A 17,280-nucleotide genomic window follows, 5' to 3' on the forward strand; every position below is an offset into this window, starting at 1 on the left:
TTTTGTGTTTGCACCTAGGATTCTCCTGGTAGAGGATTACAATCGCACAAAACCTAAGGCCATATAGGATGAGGCTAAATGAAAGGATCTCAGAATATGGAAACAAGAGCTTTATCTTGTGTGATTATTGTTCTTAATGTACTATGTTATTTCTCTTCTCTTTTGTTGCCCTTTGGTTAATCTCATATCGTTACAATATCTGACTTTGTTGCCAGGCATAATGTACAAACATTTATTTGTTTATTTGAAATAAGAAATGGAAGGGGATAAAACAAGATGATTGGGTGGGGAAGGGGAATGAGGACAAAAACATGAGGAGTATCAGTGTGTGAGAAGTAATGTGCCTACTATCTGGCAAATATAACTGTAAACCCACTATATATTACAATAACAAAACCACATAGAAAAAGATTTTGTGGTTGAACAAAGGACTCAATTTTATTCATGAAACAGAGTTCATTTTTAAAGTTTACAGGTCCATAAAATTATCTGCTGACATTCAGTTGTAAGCATATGAGCTCAAGCATGGAGGGTAAGCTTGAGATGGTGCAGGACAATCAGGTTTTGTGAGGTGAAATCACGCAGGTGGTGAGCATGGCCAGTGATGTGTCTAGACAGCAGTGTTCATTTACAAACCAGTTCAGATGCCGCTTCCACAGAAACTTAAAATATGCTAATTTCCATATCCTTATGGAGTCAAGTTACACAAAACATATCTTTTCTCATCGTACCTTTGTGCCTATTTTAGCACTATTCAAAAGAGTTGAAGCTGGACACCAGTGGCTCTCGCCTGCAATCCTCACTAGTCAGGAGACGAGATCTGAGGATCACAGTTCAAAGTAGCATAGGCAGGAAATACATGGCACAGCACTCTCCAATTAATCACCAGAAAAACGGAAGTGCATTGAAGCTCAAAGTGTTAGAGCCCTAGCCTTGAGCTGAAGAGCTCAGGGAAAGAGCCCAGGCCCAGAGTTCAGGTCTCACAACAACAACAACAAAAATGTTGAAACACAGGAATCAAAACTATTGCCTACTCATCAATGAGTATATACAAAACTGCTATATGTGGACAAAATGAGGAATGAGTCTGCTCTAAAAATGGAGTGAAATCATTATGAGGACAATGGATAGGAGAACTCATCATGCTAAGCCAAATACATCACACTGAGAGCCAAATGTCACATCTTCTCTCCATTTTGTGAATCTAGACTTTAAAGATGAATAACAGGAATGTACAAGAGGACCTTTTGCAGTAAGGGCAGCAGTGGGGAGTGAGGACACGACAAGAGAAGGTATGGGACATGTATAAAATGCTCTTCAGTATACTATCTGATAAACATTAATAAAGTCAGAGCAACTGTTGAAATTATCCCACGAATGGAGAATACAAGTATGGAGGATACTGGAAGCCCCACTGTGAACAAAAAAGACATAACAATAACAAACAAACATAAACAGCTGGCCAGGCACCATGGCTCATGCCTGTAATCTTAGCTACTCAGGAAGTTGATATCTGAGGATCACGGTTCAAATCCAGCTCAGGCTGTAAAGTCAATGAGACTCTTATCTCAAATTAACGACTACAAAATCGGAAGTGGTGCTGGGGCTCCAGGGTAGGGCAAGAGCTTTAGCTTTGAGCTGAAAGGGCTCAGGGACAACACCCAGTCCCATGACCAAAAAAAAAACCTGTAGCAATTCAGAATGAGACCTAGAGGTTTTAAGAAATGCCAAGATCTCCAATTCTTTTATGAACATTGAATGGTAGCAATCTTAACTGAATACATACAAGGCAGTCAAACAAGTCAGGATGTCAAAAACTGAAGAATCATCATTCAAATACTGCAAGCCAGTGGAAAACATGGATGCAACTGACCCTGCTCAGGTACTGGTCCAGGCTCTCAACTGAAGTGTATGCATTTGAAGAAGAAGTCACATGGTTTTCTCCAGGAGAGAAACTTCCCTTCAATTCTGCATCACGTGGAAGTTTTTCTGTAGAATAGCCCTCGCTGCTAGGCCTTGTGACAGGAGTATGGGCAAGAGACTGAGAGTGTGCAATCACCAAGGAAATTCCTTCAATGGCTTCCTTCATGCTGTCCACAGTCCTGTGAGGTTTGCCAAGGACAAATACCAGCATTACATTAGTCAATAAAGAACTCCTAAAGAACTTGCATTTCTGAGAACCAGAACAAAAGAATAAATGAAAAATGCCTTTGCATCCACAGTGTTAGTAATATTGGAAATATGTCATAACATGACTGAGTGCTGATGAGCTGTGAATGAAGATTCTTTCTATGAGTATTTTTGAGATATTGATCAAACTCATGTTTTAATTTTATAATCCTATACATAAAAATATTTATTGAAAGTAATTAAATAGGAACATATAAAATTATTTATATACAGAATATTCTTTCTGGCAGCAACAACAAATAGCATATTCAAAATGTTTTGCTTTACAATGCGATCTCAGTATATTCTCCTTTTAGGAAGTCATTAAAATTGTGATTTAAGAAATATGCCTTTAATCATTACATGTATCAGTGGTAAATTAACTTGTTCCAAACTGTCAAACACTACATATAGATAGTCATTTACCTCAAAATCACAAAACTCTCCTTCCTGTTCTTCACACTATAACTGTGATAACATATTCTTTGGTTTTTTTTGCTCCTTGTCTTGGCATCTCAACATATTTCGCAAGCATATTCTCATATGTATTTTACATATGAATGAAGTGAATTCTGGCTGAAATAACCAACCTGAAAGAAAACAAGGGAAAAAGCTATGTCAGGTTGGGTTATTTTTTTTATTATAAAGGAACACATATTTTCTCATCCATCTCTGTCCAAATGCATAAAGAGGTTCTACTTCATGAAACAACTACATGAAGATCTGTAGGTAGATGAGTTACATCCTTGTTCTGGGTTAGCTTAGAGACTAGGGCAATGGAAAGGCAGAAAAAATGGCCACTATCGATTCACTAGATGCTGGAATAAAATGCATTTTCTCCTAGGAATTGACCTTCTTTAGGCACAGGAGTACTTTCCAGAAGAAAATAGCTACATTGATAGCTAAACACTAAAAAGGAAGCAAGAAGAGAGACTATGAACTGGCATTTATCCAGTCTACAATATTTACTGATGCTTCATGGCAGTCTGTTTCTACCTAAGGTGGAGTAAGCTGCACTGAGCTCTGTTTCTGTATGAAGCCAATCCAAAAATATTCAAGCAAACCACATTAAAGCACTTTGAAGACAACCTATTTGAGAGAATGAAGTCAGTGAATGCATAGACCAAGGCAAAGAAAGAAGGGAGCTAGGTGGTGCATACTCCAAGTTCCCAAGATGCAATGGTGAGTGAAACAGGCCGATGGAAGCGAGGAGGATGAGTGTCACGTGACAGCGCACTGGAGAGTTCAGAGAGGAACAAGGGGAATTCAGGAGAGCTACACAGGACCCCCTTGCATATGTAACGGAGCAGTGGATCACGTGTGTTCAGAAAGGAGCCTGACACTGAGGAATAAAACACCTGAAGAGATGACAGGAAACTACCTATTGTTCAGACACTGCAAGTGATGTCTTTACAGAACAGAGGACATCAGAGATGCCTTGCTACAGCAGGGCAAAATTAACACTCCATAAATCCTGCCCTGAAATATCCAAAAATTTATAAAACCAAGAGAGGAAGAACCAACTTTCTTGTAAGTGATCTAATTATTGCCAGAAATAGGGCTCAAGAAATCTAATTGCACATTACAGATATAAAAGATTGAAATCGTACAGAAGGTTGATGAGCATAGCGAATGTTAAGCCATGTGTTAAACATCAGTGTTTTATCTGAGTAGTCCTAATTATAAGTCATTTGTTTTCCTCTGACATTTCTTACAAGTGAATAAAAGAAAGAAACCCCATGCCAATAGATATGCATGCCAGTAGTTCATCTCTTATAATCCTATTTACTCAAGAGGCTCAGAGGATCTTGGTTCATAGCTACCAGGGGTAGGTAAATATAGAAGAACTTTACCTTCAGTTAGTCATCAAAAAACTAGAAAGTAGAGGATCAAGTTGTACAGAGCCAGCCATAAGTAAACAACCAAGCAAGTTTTTGAGGATTGGATTTCAAGCCTTACTACACACACACACACACACACACACACACACACACACACACACAGTGATCAAATTAGTGCCAGAAAGTATCCTCTCTAAGAAGGAATCTAGTAGACTGAAGAGACCTCTCTCTAGATTTCCCCCTAATTTCCTGAGTAAGCTGTGGGCTGTAAATTCCTGACAGAAGAACAAAGGCAAGAAACCAGGTGGAAATGTTACAATTTTATTGGCCTCTTGCATATGGCCAGCTTGTGCCTTATGGTCAAATTACTAAAAAAAAACCTGCTAACTGAAGGGTCGGGGCTCTCAATTCTAACCTGCTGTGTGGCTGATGATTAGGAGCCCAGGCTCAAGCTTGCAATAAAAGGCTCTCAGGTGTTTACATCAGCTCCTAGCTACTCAGGAGGCTGAAATGTGAGGATCAAGGTTCAAAGCCAGCCCCAGAACAAAAGGACTTGAGACACTTTATCTTCAATTAATCTCTAGAAAGTGGGAAGTGGGGCTTGGCTCAAGAGTAGGGAAGCTGAAGAACTCAAGGACAACACCTAGGGTAGGGTGGTAAACTTGAGCTGAAGACCTCAGGGACAGTGCCCAGGGAGAGTTCAAGACCCATGACCCACCCCCAAAAAATTACAAGATGTGGTTTAACAGATGCCAGAGGAAGTATTTTAAAAGTAGTTTTCACAGGTATTAAAACTCCATCTTGCACACTGAAATCATCATACAGAGAAAATCAGAGCTTTTATATTTGTGTTTATTCTTTATTTAACTTAAACTACTATAGTTGAGTATCAAATACATATTTTAAGTACTAATATCTTCACTGGGCTAGAAATAAAATATGAAAACACTTTCTAGAAGAAAAATTGCTTATGTCTCAAAAGATGATATTGATATGATTAGAGGGATCCTAATACTGAATTAAGCAAAAGAAAAAGTATCATCAGCTGGGCTCTAGTGGCTCACAACTGTAATCTTAACTACTCAGGAGGCTGAGGTCTCAGAATCCCTGCTTGAAATCAGCTTAGGAATCAAAGTCTATGGGACTTATCTCCAACAAACCTCCAAAAAACTAGAAGTGGAGCTGTGGCTCAAATGGGAGAGTGCTAACCAGGAGCAAAAACCTGTAGGTGCCCAGCTCTGAGTTAAAGCCATAGGATCATCACCAACAAACAACACCAACAAGAAGAAAAACAAGTATTTTCCTAGATACAAAAGGACCCAAGAGGGTATTAATCTATTTATTAAGGAAAAGCTTTCTCTGGCAAGAAAGCAGTAAATCATGTGAGAGAGTTCAATGGAAATTTTCTTCTGTACATTAGCTTTATTTTTTCTTTTTTTTAAATTTTTTATTGTAATTAATAAAAGGGTTACATGATATTTGCCAGATAGAAGGTGCATTAATTCACATACATTGATACCCTTTCACATGTCTTGGTACCCATTACCCTCCGCCCCACACCCCCCACCCGTCTTGGTTTTCCCCCCTTCCCTATCAAATTTCAAATAACCAAATACAGATAAATTCAATATATCAGATAACAAAGTGAGATACTATAACAATATGAGATAACCAAGGGACAGCAAAGGAGATGAGAGACAACATAGTACATTAAGGACAACAATCATTCGTTATATGGCTTTTGTTTCAATATCCTGGAGGTCCTTTCAATTAGCTTCATACTATATGGCCTTATGTATCAAGATTTTGCTCTATTGCAGATCTCTGCTAGTATAGCCCAAGGTTTCTACTGATTATGACGAATGAGGGAAACCATTGAGCCTAAGTTCCTTTGAGTCTGGCTTACTTCACTTAATATGATTTTTTCTAAGTCTTTCCATTTCCTAACAAATGGGGCAATGTCATTCTTTCTGACAGCAGCATAGAATTCCATTGTGTACAAATACCACAACTTGTTGATCCACTCATCAACTGAGGGACATCTAGGTTGGTTCCATATCTTTGCTATGGTGAATAGTGCTGCAATGAACATTGGTGTGCTAGTGGATTTAGTATGCCCTTGTTTCTGGATGGTTGGGTAAATGCCAAGTAGTGGAATTGCTGGGTCATAGGGGAGTTCTATGTTTAGCCTTTTGAGGCACTGCCACACTGCTTTCCATAGTGGTTGAACGAGTTTGCCCTCCCACCAACAGTGTAGTAGTGATCCCTCCTGGCCACATCCCCTCCAGCATCTGTTATTATTCGTTTTCCTGATCCTGGCCATTCTAACTGGAGTGAGGTGGAATCTTAGAGTTGTTTTGATTTGCATTTCTTTTATGACCAGAGATGTTGAGCATTTCTTCATGTGTCTATAGGCCATTTTTGTTTCTTCTTCAGAGAAGACTCTCTTTAAGTCTTTGGCCCATTTTTTAATGGGATGGTTGTTACTTTGGAGATTAGTTTTGGAGTGATTCAATTTTTTGAGTTGTTGATATATTTTAGATTGTACATTAGCTTTAAATACTATGTTTGAGCCAGGAGTTTGACCTATTGGTAAGAGTGCTTGCCTATCCCATATCACGTATCATGTTTGATTCCTCGGTATCACATACATAGAAAAAGGTGGAAGTGGTGCTGTGGCTCAAGGGCTAGAACACTATCCTTGAGAACATAAGGACAGTATTTAGGCCCTGAGTTCAAGTCGTAAGCCTGGCAAAAAAACAAAAGGAAGAAAAGAGAAAGAAAGAAAGAAAGAAAGAAAGAAAGAAAGAAAGAAAGAAAGAAAGAAAGAAAGACAGACAGAGAGAGAGAAAGAAAGAAAGAAAGAAAGAAAGAAAGAAAGAAAGAAAGAAAGAAAGAAAGAAAGAAAGGAAGGAAGGAAGGAAGGAAGGAACTACAGCCAAGCACAGTGTCTCATGCCTGTAATCTTAGCTATTCAGGAGTCTGAGATCTGAGAGTCTCTATTCAAATCCAGATCAGGCACTAAAGACCCTGAAGACTGTGAGACTCTTATCTCCAATTAACCACTAGGAAATGGGAAATGGCACTGTGGCCAAGGGGTAGGGCAGTAGCCTTAAACTGAAATGCTAAGGGACAGCACCCAAGCCCAGAATCCAAGCCCAACAGCCAAAAACAGAAGAAAATACCATTTACAGCTTTCCTCTGTGAATAAAAAAAGTATAATAAGCTTTAAAAAAAGGCAAAAGGACAGTTGCTTGCTTTCTCCCTTTATCTTTCTTTCTTTGGATTTCAGATTTACCTGGTTTCAGTCTTTAAACTGAGGGCCTCTCTTACCCTTTCTCGCCTTTCTATACCACACTTGGCCTTTACCTTATGAGGTACACTGTCTGCCTCCTTTTTTTTTTTACTACTTATTGTGGATAGGGAGTCTCCCAGACTTTTGTGATGGGTTGGCTTTGAACTTGGACCTACCAATTCCCAGCCTCTTGATTAACAAAAGTATAAGCTGTATATGATAGGAAGAGTTACTTCTTTTTTTTTTTTTGCTAGTCCTGGGGCATGAACTCAGGGCCTGAGCACTGTCTTTAGGCTTTTTCCTCAAGGTTAGTTCTCTACCACTTGAGGCAAAACACCACTTCGGTGTATGTGGCACCAAGGAATCAAATCCTGTTCTTCATGCATGCTAGGCAAGCACTCTACCACTAGGCCAAACTCCTAGCCCAAGAAGAGCTACTTCTTAAATGTGAGAAATCTCCTTGTCCTCCTGCTGTCATTCCTTTTCTGTTCATTATAACAATGTAGATGCCAGGATAATGGGTATCTTTCTAGCTGACACCTGCTCAACCCCTGACTGTCAGGATAAAATGATGAACCTAGGCATGCTCTGCTCTGTCTCCCTGGATGATGATCCTCCTAGAGATTCACTCGTCTGTCAGCTTTCTTTCCATGGAGGATCCATGTCATATTAGGGAACCTGTTGTCTGAGTAGGGAATTTTCTTCCTTCTGGCTTCCATCTCAGGAACAAAGGAAATGTAAATCCTTCTCAACATCTTCACTGGAAGGGGTTCTAGAGCTAAAAATTCTTTGCTGACAGATTCCTTCTCTGTCATGTCAATACAATGCAAACATGCATGGCTTGTTTCCTGATGGTGTCTCCATAGGTAAATATTCAGAAAGGGAAACTGATTCAGTTTTGAATACACAACACAATTTTAACATGGCATGAAGCCATGATTCTAAGTTTCTATTGGATATATGGATTAATGGTTTTCTTCCACTTGGTTATAGTCTATACAGGGTCTTTCATCTGTGTATACTCACAGTAGAAAGTCCAGTGTGAATCTATGCTAAGCTATATTTATATCAGTCTATAAAAATGTGGTTGTATTTTCTGATCCAATTCATTAAAATGAAATATTCTGGGCTTTTTGTAATATTCAGCACCCTTCCAAATCATCTCCTTCAGACACATGTCAGACTCTTCTCTCCCTCAATCCACACATTGAAGGTACGCATACCACATGATATATTTCTGTTCCAGTCTTTGGCATTAATGATTTTAATATGAAATTATGAATTGGGAGCCATTAAGAATTATTTCCCTTTGATAAGAAGCTAAGGGTTAATGACAAAATAGGATTCTTAATTCTGACTAATTAGTCAGTCTTTGATTTGGATTTAAAGTTTTATCACATGAGGCATATTTATTATCAGAAGCACAAATCAATCACACATTTTGAGCATAACTCTAAAGATCATACTTAATATGATGCTGATATTTCTTAAGTGTTTTAGTAAGTACTCATACTTGCAAAAATAATTATAGCAGTTGCTGATTTGACCTATTAATTGTTCAGGATAGTCTGGGAAGTAAATTCCTTTGGCTATATTATTGAAAATACAAAACCCACTTATACGAGAAGATAGAATATAAATAATGAACATACCAAAGGCTGGATATGTTTCCTCACAACTATCTTGCTCTTCTGATGCAATATACTGAGTCACATCTTGTAAAGTCAGATAAATCATAGTATTTACAGCAAAAGAAACACTGATCCTTAAGTAAGAAATAACAAAAGTATATTTCCTCAAGTGTTCAATGCAATTCTTATTGGAATACTTTTATTTTTCCTTCAGCTATTACTTCAATGACCTAGGTCTTCATCATTTAAATATATACTGAGTATCATGTAAGATGGACACACAGAAACATTTTGGTTATTAATTTGACACAAGTAAGCTAGCAGAATAAAAAGAAACAGTAGGGCCGTGATTAGGAGCAGTAGTATTCTAATGGTCTAGTGCTCACATAGCATGTATGAAGCCCTAGTTTCAATTCCTCAGTATCCCATACACCGAAAAAAAGCTGGAAAGGGTGATGTGGCTCAGGTGATATAGTGCTAGCCTTGAGAAAGCCCAAGAACAATGCCCAAGCTGTGAGTTCTAGCCCCAGGACTGGCAAAAGACAGAGACAGAGACAGAGAGACAAAGAGAGAGAAAGACAGAGAAACAGAGAGAGAGAGGCACAAAATACCAAAATGAGGGCTGGGAGTATAGCCTCATGGTAGAGTGCTTGCCTAGCATGCAAGAAGCCCTGGGTTCAATTCCTTGGTACCATGTACATAGAAAAAGCCAGAAGTGGTGCTGTGGCGCAAGGGGTAGAACATTAGCCTTGAGAAAGTTCAAGACAGTGCCCAGGCTCTGAGTTCAAGCACCAGGACTGCCATTAAAAAAAATACCAAAATGAGGGGCCGGGAATTTGGTCTGGTGGTAGAGTGCTTGCCTAGCATGCATGAAGAGCCAGGTTCAATTCCTAGTTACCACATAACAGTGCTCAGGCCCTGAGTCCACACCCTGGACTGGCATCTCCTTTGCTGTCCCTTGGTTATCTCATATTGGTATAGTATCTCACTTTGTTATCTGATATATTGAATTTATTTGTATTTAGATATTTGAAATTTGATACGGAAGGGGGGAAAACCAAGACAGGTGGGCGGTGTGGGGGGGAGGGAAGCGGGTACCAAGACATGTGAAAGGGTATCAATGTATGTGAATTGATGCACCTTCTATCTGGCAAATATCATGTAACCCTTTTACTAATAAAAAAAAAATAACCGGAGTCAATGAATGCAGCCGCGACCCGAGCTCCGGAGGCCGCTGGCATCCAGAGGACCAGACTGGCTTCCAGCTGGGGGCAGTGTCTGGGGTGGCGGGGGCCGCCCGCGGAGTCACCAGCCATGGTGGCGCCTTGCAGGGCCAGCGAGTGGCCAGCAGCGCCCAGGGCGCCGACACCGCGAGATCCCCTCGCCCCGCATCCCTCCGGGCCGGCGGCCCCGGCCTCGGGCTGGCTGCCGGGGCAGCGCTGGGCTGCGCTGCTGGTGTTGTCGCTCCTGGTGGCTGGAGCCATGGACAGATGCTACCTGGTGCCCAGACACCTCCGCGGGCAAAGGTCGACTGGCTCGGCCAGGGGCCGCTTCTCCAGCTCCAGTGGCGGGCGATCACCTGGCGCTGCTGACAGATCCCTGCATGTTACCCAGTCCACCATGCTTCACAGAAGAAGACAGATTTAGTCTGGAAGCTCTTCAGACGATCCATAAACAAATGGATGATGACAAAGATGGTGGGATTGAAGTAGAGGAAAGCCATGAATTTATCAGAGAAGATAGGAAGTATAAAGAGGCGACTAATACGCATAGCCATCTGCACAGAGAAGACAAGCCTATTACTGTTGAGGATTTGTGGAAGCGATGGAAAGTCACAGACAGAAACTACAGCTCAAGGCCCTGGATGTGGCTTTATTTGGACCTCTGACACGTCCACCCCATAACTGGATGAAGGATTTTATTCTCACAGTTTCCATTCTAATTGGTGTTGGAGGAAGCTGGTTTGCTTGTACACAGAATAAGACATCAAAAGAACATGTTGCAAAAATGATGAAAGACTTAGAGAGTCTACAAACTGCAGAACAAAGTCTTACGGACTTACAAGAGAGGCTTGAAAAGGCACAGGAAGAAAACAGAAATGTTGCTGTCGAGAAGCAAAATCTAGAGCGCAAAATGATGGGTGAAATCAATTATGCCAAGGAGGAGGTCTGTAGGCTGAGAGAGCTCAGGGAAGGAGCTGAGTGTGAACTGAGCAGACGTCAGTATGCAGAGCAGGAATTGGAGCAGGTTCCCATGGCTCTAAAAAAGGCTGAAAAAGAATCTGAACTGCGAAGCAGCTGGTCTGTTCCAGATGCTCTTCAAAAATGGCTTCAGTTAACCCATGAAGTAGAAGTACAATACTACAACATCAAAAGACAGAATGCTGAAATGCAGTTAGCTATCGCTAAGGATGAGGCAGAAAAAATTAAAAAGAAGAGAAGCACCATCTTTGGGTCGCTGCACGTTGCTCATAGCTCCTCCCTAGATGAAGTAGATCACAAGATTCTGGAAGCAAAGAAAGTTCTCTCAGAGTTGACAACTTGTTTACCAGAACGACTTTTTCGCTGGCAACAGATTGAGAAGATCTGTGGCTTTCAGATAGCCCATAACTCGGGACTCCCCAGCCTGACCTCTTCCCTTTATTCAGATCACAGCGGGGTAGTGCTGCCCCGAGTTTCATTCCACCCTACCCAATTGCTGGAGGGGTTGATGACTTAGATGAAGACACACCCCCAATTGTGTCTCCATTTCCTGGGACTGTGGCTAAACCTGCTGGATCTTTAGCCAAAGCAGCAGCTTGTGTCGCTCTCGCCCTAGCATTGTGCCCTCTTCACCACAGTCCCAGCGAGCCCAGCTTCCTCCACATGCTCCTCATCCAGCCCATCCTCATCATCCTCACCTGCCTCAGCATCCCCAGCACTCATTGCCTTCCCCGGATTCAGACATCCTCTCAGTGTCAAGTTGCCCTGCACTCTATCGGAATGAAGAAGAGGAGGAGGCCATTTATTTCACTGCCAAAAGGCAATGGGAAGTGCCAGACACAGCTTCAGAATGTGACTCCTTGAACTCTTCCATTGGAAGGAAGCAGTCTCCTCCCCCAAGCCTCGAGATATACCAACCAGTGTCTCCTCGGAAGATATCCAGAGATGAGCTCTCCCTAGAGGATTCTTCCAGAGGAGATTCACCCATGACGGCAGATCCCTCCCTGGGCTCTCCTGATTGTGTAGGTCTGACAGAAACGAAGAGTATGATCTTCAGTCCTGCAAGCAAAGTGTACAACGGCATCTTGGAGAAGTCCTGTAGCATGAACCAGCTCTCTAGTGGCATCCCAGTGCTTAAACCTCGTCACACATCATGTTCCTCCACTGGCAACGAAAGCAAACCAGTTCAGGAAGCCCCAAGTGTTAGCAGGATAAGCAGCATCCCCCATGACCTTTGTCATAATGGAGAGAAAAGCAAAAAGCCATCAAAAATCAAAAGCCTTTTTAAGAGGAAGTCTAAGTGACCTACCTAGCTGTTTGTTGGGATTCCATTTCAGTAGCACCTGTACACTTTTTTTTCCATCCATCCTCTACTCCCTATTTTTGTTTTAATTTTAGGACTGCAATTAACTCCATTGGGGCTTTCGAAACTGGATGCCATAGTGGAATGTCCTGCAAGGCAACTGTCTACTCTCTGCTTATTTAAGTGACTACATAGCCAATTCATCAAGCCAATTACTCAAAAATCATTAAGAGATGAGACAGTTTACAGTCATTTCCTGCCTATTTATTTCTGCATTTTTGATGGTGATGTATATACAATATTTTGTTGAAAGCCACTATGGACTTACAAGCTTTAATGGACTAGTAAGCCAGCATGGGCTTGCAAAAATTTCTTGTTTACCAGAGCATCTTCTTATCTTTCCACAGAGCTATTTACATGATGGACTATATAACTTAAAAGAAGTAAAACTAATTGCACTACTGTTTTCCAGACTGGAAAAAAAAATCTCTGCAAGTTAAACTGTATAGAGTTTGTAAAATGACTGTAGATAGGGGACTATTTTCACTTTTAGATCAAAATGGGTTTTTAAGTAGAAACTAGGGTTTCTAATAGACTTGATTTCTGGAAACGAAAACCCATGCTTTTATTATGGGATGCTTCTTCAAAATGCATTTAATATAAAGGTTCGAGTCCTGCTGTAAAGATCATGTTTTGTTTTCCCCTGGGCTTTCACTGGGATTTACTGCATTTCAGGCTGTATGATAAAAATATAAATAATTTAAGGAGAGAAACCTCTTGATTCCTTATGTGAATGGAAGAGCTAAAGCTTGATTGAAGGACTTAAAATATTCACAAGCTGAAACTGAGGTGGGGAGTGTGGGGATTCAGACCCTTGTTTACAGACTTTGAATAACTGCAAAGGACTTATGGTTTGTGAAAAATTTGTACTGTGGAAAAGATAATATTAAAAAAAAGAAGTAAGGTACACTGGGGGGAGAGGGGGAGCGGGGGCTCACACCTATAATTCTAGCTACTCAGGAGGCTGAGATCTGAGGATCAAGGTTCAAAGCCATTGCGGGCACAAAAGGACCTGAGACTCTTGTTTCCAATTAACTTGTAGAAAACGTGAAGTGGGGCTTGGCTCAAGGGTAGGGAGGTAGCCTTGAGCTGAAGAGCTCAGGGACAGTGCCCAGGCCGAGCTCAAAACCCATGACCCACCCACACACACACAAAAAGAAGCAATGTACACACTACCTGATGAATGTCACTGTAAGCCCTCTGTACATCACTCCAACAATAAAAAAAATAATAAATGTTATAACAGAGATGTCCTCAGGGTCCTGTGGGAACACAGTGCAAATGAGGGCATGGGTCACCACCACCCTGAAAATAATCATCAGTGAATAACATATTAGATGGTTACACACACACACACACACACACACACACACACACACACACACCCACACACACAATCAGACTTCCAGATGGAGGCCAATGGTTCACATATGTACTGCTAGCTACTCAAGATGCTGAGATCTGAGGACCTCGGCTCAAATCCAGCCAGGGCAGGAAAGGCCATGAGACTTGTATCTCCACCAAACTACTAAGAAAATCTGGAAGTCGAGCTGTGGTTCAAGTGGTTGAGAGCCTTGAGCAAAACAACAAGCTCAAGGACAGAGCCTTGGCCCTGAGCTCAAGCCTCAGGACCAACACACAAAAACAAAAGTGTACTTTAGGAGAGGAGCGCTACAGTTCAGGGGCTCATTTACAGGAAGCAGCTCATCTTGTCTCCTCTCTTCCCCATGACACCCAGTGGTTGGCAAGATCTAGTTCACCCATCCTATGCTGTTCCCTCAGTGAAGAAGCCCCTAGACCTTAGCAGACTGGCCAGAGGCCCTGGCACTGGGGCTGTGCTGTCCCCGCCCCCTTCCTCTGGGCACCGCCCCCACACTCTGTGCAGGGAACAGTGGGAGACAAGGCCTTGGGTTCCTAGACTGGTAACCTCCAAGTTGGCAGCTTAAGGGATGCTCTTGGTAGCTTTAGGAGGACACTTCTCCTCTCACTGCAAGGTAGGATCAGGCTGATTCCAGTTCCTCCGGGACTGTTCATGGCTTCCGTGATTGTTTTCTTGCTTTCCTTCCCTCCTCTTCTTTCTTTTTCTTCTTTCTTTTTCTTCTTCTTCTTCTTCTTCTTCTTCTTCTTCTTCTTCTTCTTCTTCTTCTTCTTCCTCTTCTTCTTCTCCATCTCTCTCTCTCTCTCTCTCTCTCTCTCTCTTTCTCTCTCTCTCTCTCTCTCTCTCTCTCTCTCTTCATCCCTCCCACCCTCCCTCCCTCTCTCTTTCTGGCTGGCTTGCTTGCTTCCTCTTCCTTTCTTTCTCCCTGCCTCCCTTCTTTCCTTCCTTCCTTTCCTTCTATCTTTCTCCCTTTTTCTCTTCCTCCCCCCTCCTTGTTCTCTTCTGTTTCTCTTCTCTCTCCCGCCTCCATGGCTCAAAGCCACCAAAGTTCATGACACTCTTATTTCCAATTAACCACAAAAATTGCCAGAAATGAAGCTGTCAGTTACCTCATAGAATGCTAGTCTTGAGAGAAAAAAAAATCTTTTGGACAGCATCCATTCTCTTGAGTTCAAGCCCTGTGGCTGGCCAAGAAAAATAAGGAAGAATGAGTTTTTTTATACCAAGAGCACAGTTACGCTGATGACTATCTTATTGGCACAAATGATGTGAAACATGCATTAGGTCCAAGAGACAGAAAATGACCAGACTCTGTGTTCTGATTTTAATGATTACAGCCCAATCTAGAACACCAAGATGAAAAAAAATTAATCCAGTTTTTATTTCTAAATGTTGGTCTTTTGCTTAGATCAGCTGGTTAAGACTAGATTTGAGCCAGGCACTGGCGGCTTACTCCTGTATTTGCAGCTCCTCAGAAGGCTGAGATCTGAGGATCACAGTGTGAGGCATGCCTGGGTAGAAATGTAACCAGCAGGAAAACAAAAGTAATGCTGTGGCTAAAATTTTAAGAGTGCCAGCCTTGAGCATAGAGAGGCTCAGGATCAGTGCCCAGTCCCTGAATTCAAGCCCCAGAACTTCCTTTGCTGAAATCATCTGTTTGCCTAGAGGAGCTCCACGGTGGCTTTCATCTTTTACCTTTAGTGAGGTGGAAAAGTTTGCTCATTCACTTGGACACACAAGATTGGAGCAGGAGAAAGCAATAGTCTCCTTACCTGTAGAGAATATAGTTTTTCTATTCCACAGCTTTTTGAAAGAGGAATAATAGCCTATTCCAGTGTATAGGAAGAGAATGGAGAAAGGGAACAATGAGAGACAGGTGAGAAAGACATTTGATACTGCTCTAGGAAGAAAGAGAGTAAAGAAGGAGCTGCTTGAAAGCAAACAAGAGAGGATAGGCCATGTCCTTTGATGGGGTTCATTATACTAACCTTAAAGTTTTCCACCACCTCTTACTGGAGAGACTTGAAGCCCTTCAGCCATACCTGTTTGGCCTCAGGTGAATGATTTACAAAGCATCTTCAATACCAAACGAAACAAATTTAACTGTTTTTAAAATCAAATTCTTATGTGAACGTTAAAAGTTCCCTTGCGTTTTAAGAATTGGAGAATGATACAGGTTTGCAGCAAGGAGTGAGAACTACTCATAAAAGAAGACCCCCCCAGGGGACCGGGAGTTTGGCCTAGTGGTTAAAGTGCTTGCCTAGCATGCATGAAGATCCGGGTTCGATTCTTTGGTACCACATATAGAAAAAAACCCAGAAGTGGTGCTGCGGCTCAAGTGGTAGAGCTCTAGCCTTGAGAAAGTCCAAGGACAGTGCTCAAGCCCAGGACTGGCAAAAAAAAAAGAAGACCTCCCAGAATTAAGATTTTTTTAAAACTTAGGATAAAAACCACAGCATACAATGTGCCAGCATATCTGTTTTTGTACAGCTGGGTAGTGTTAGGTGCATTGCCTATGCTGTGAGGCAACTTTGGGTCATTTTGTTTAATCTGAACCTCCATGCTCAGAAGCCACCCTGTCTTCCTCCTTTTCTGTAAGCTTGCAACTCACTATTCAACTTTCTCATCCTGTGAGTTTGGTGAGCTCTGTGCTTCACATAAGTGGACCATGAAGGTTTGTGTTATTTTCTTCCCTTTTTTCCCTCATCTTGTTGATTGTACTCTTTAGTACCATTTTTTACAGTCTCATATGATTTGCATTTTTTGATTGCAACTTGAGTGTCAAGTCCTTAAACTCACAGCCAAAACTACTTTCATGAACTTGTGTGTTTGCACACATGTGTGTGCCCATGCACTAGTAGTATGGCATTGTGCTTCTTCTCTTGGGCTGCTGGCTGATGCTTTAACCCTTGAACTGTATTGGGCGGGTGAATTGGAAATGGCCTTTCAAAGCCATTCCTACTGTGAGTGCCTTCCAATTACTATCATCTGGCCTCAACCCTCCCAGTAAATACTATCTGGTTGAGCCAGCGGCTCATCAATCCAATCCTGGCCATGCTGAGGGCACACAAGGGGTTCATGTGATGAGGCAGCATTGCCAAAAGCTAGATTCATTCCTATGCAGCTTCATCTAGCACAGGTTTCTGAAATCAAACCTCAGTATTGCAGAAAGGCGTGGCAGGGATAGAAGAGGTGGAGGTATAGCTGAAATAGTAGATCGTGTGCCTAGCATGCAATCATGGTTTCAATACTCAGCACTGTAGATAAAAAATATGATTTTCTTCTACACTGTACAGACTTTTCTTTGGACGGGGGATGGTCGTGGGGCTTGAATTCTGGGCCTGGGCATTGTCCCTAAGCTCTTCAGCTCAATGCTAGGGCTCTACCACTTGAGCTATAGTG

General features: G+C 41.8%; 2 long non-coding RNA genes and 1 pseudogene across 2 annotated transcripts in view; 1 reads left to right on the plus strand and 2 right to left on the minus strand.

Annotated features, from left to right (window-relative positions):
- Positions 1 to 17,280, minus strand: part of LOC150039918 (uncharacterized) — a 128,606-nt gene that overhangs the window by 9,417 nt on the left and 101,909 nt on the right. The window lies entirely within an intron of this gene.
- Positions 1,521 to 9,029, minus strand: LOC150039919 (uncharacterized). Its single transcript, XR_016534143.1, has 3 exons — positions 8,958 to 9,029; positions 2,596 to 2,759; positions 1,521 to 2,102 (listed from the first exon to the last, which is right to left on the minus strand). It is a non-coding gene; the product is annotated as an uncharacterized LOC150039919 (long non-coding RNA).
- Positions 10,137 to 12,441, plus strand: LOC150039920 (stromal interaction molecule 2 pseudogene; annotated as a pseudogene).

The sequence above is a fragment of the Megascapheus bottae genome, unplaced genomic scaffold (assembly GCF_031878675.1).
Source record: "Megascapheus bottae isolate mThoBot1 unplaced genomic scaffold, mThoBot2.hap1 HAP1_SCAFFOLD_43, whole genome shotgun sequence".
NCBI classification, from domain to species: Eukaryota; Metazoa; Chordata; class Mammalia; order Rodentia; family Geomyidae; genus Megascapheus; species Megascapheus bottae.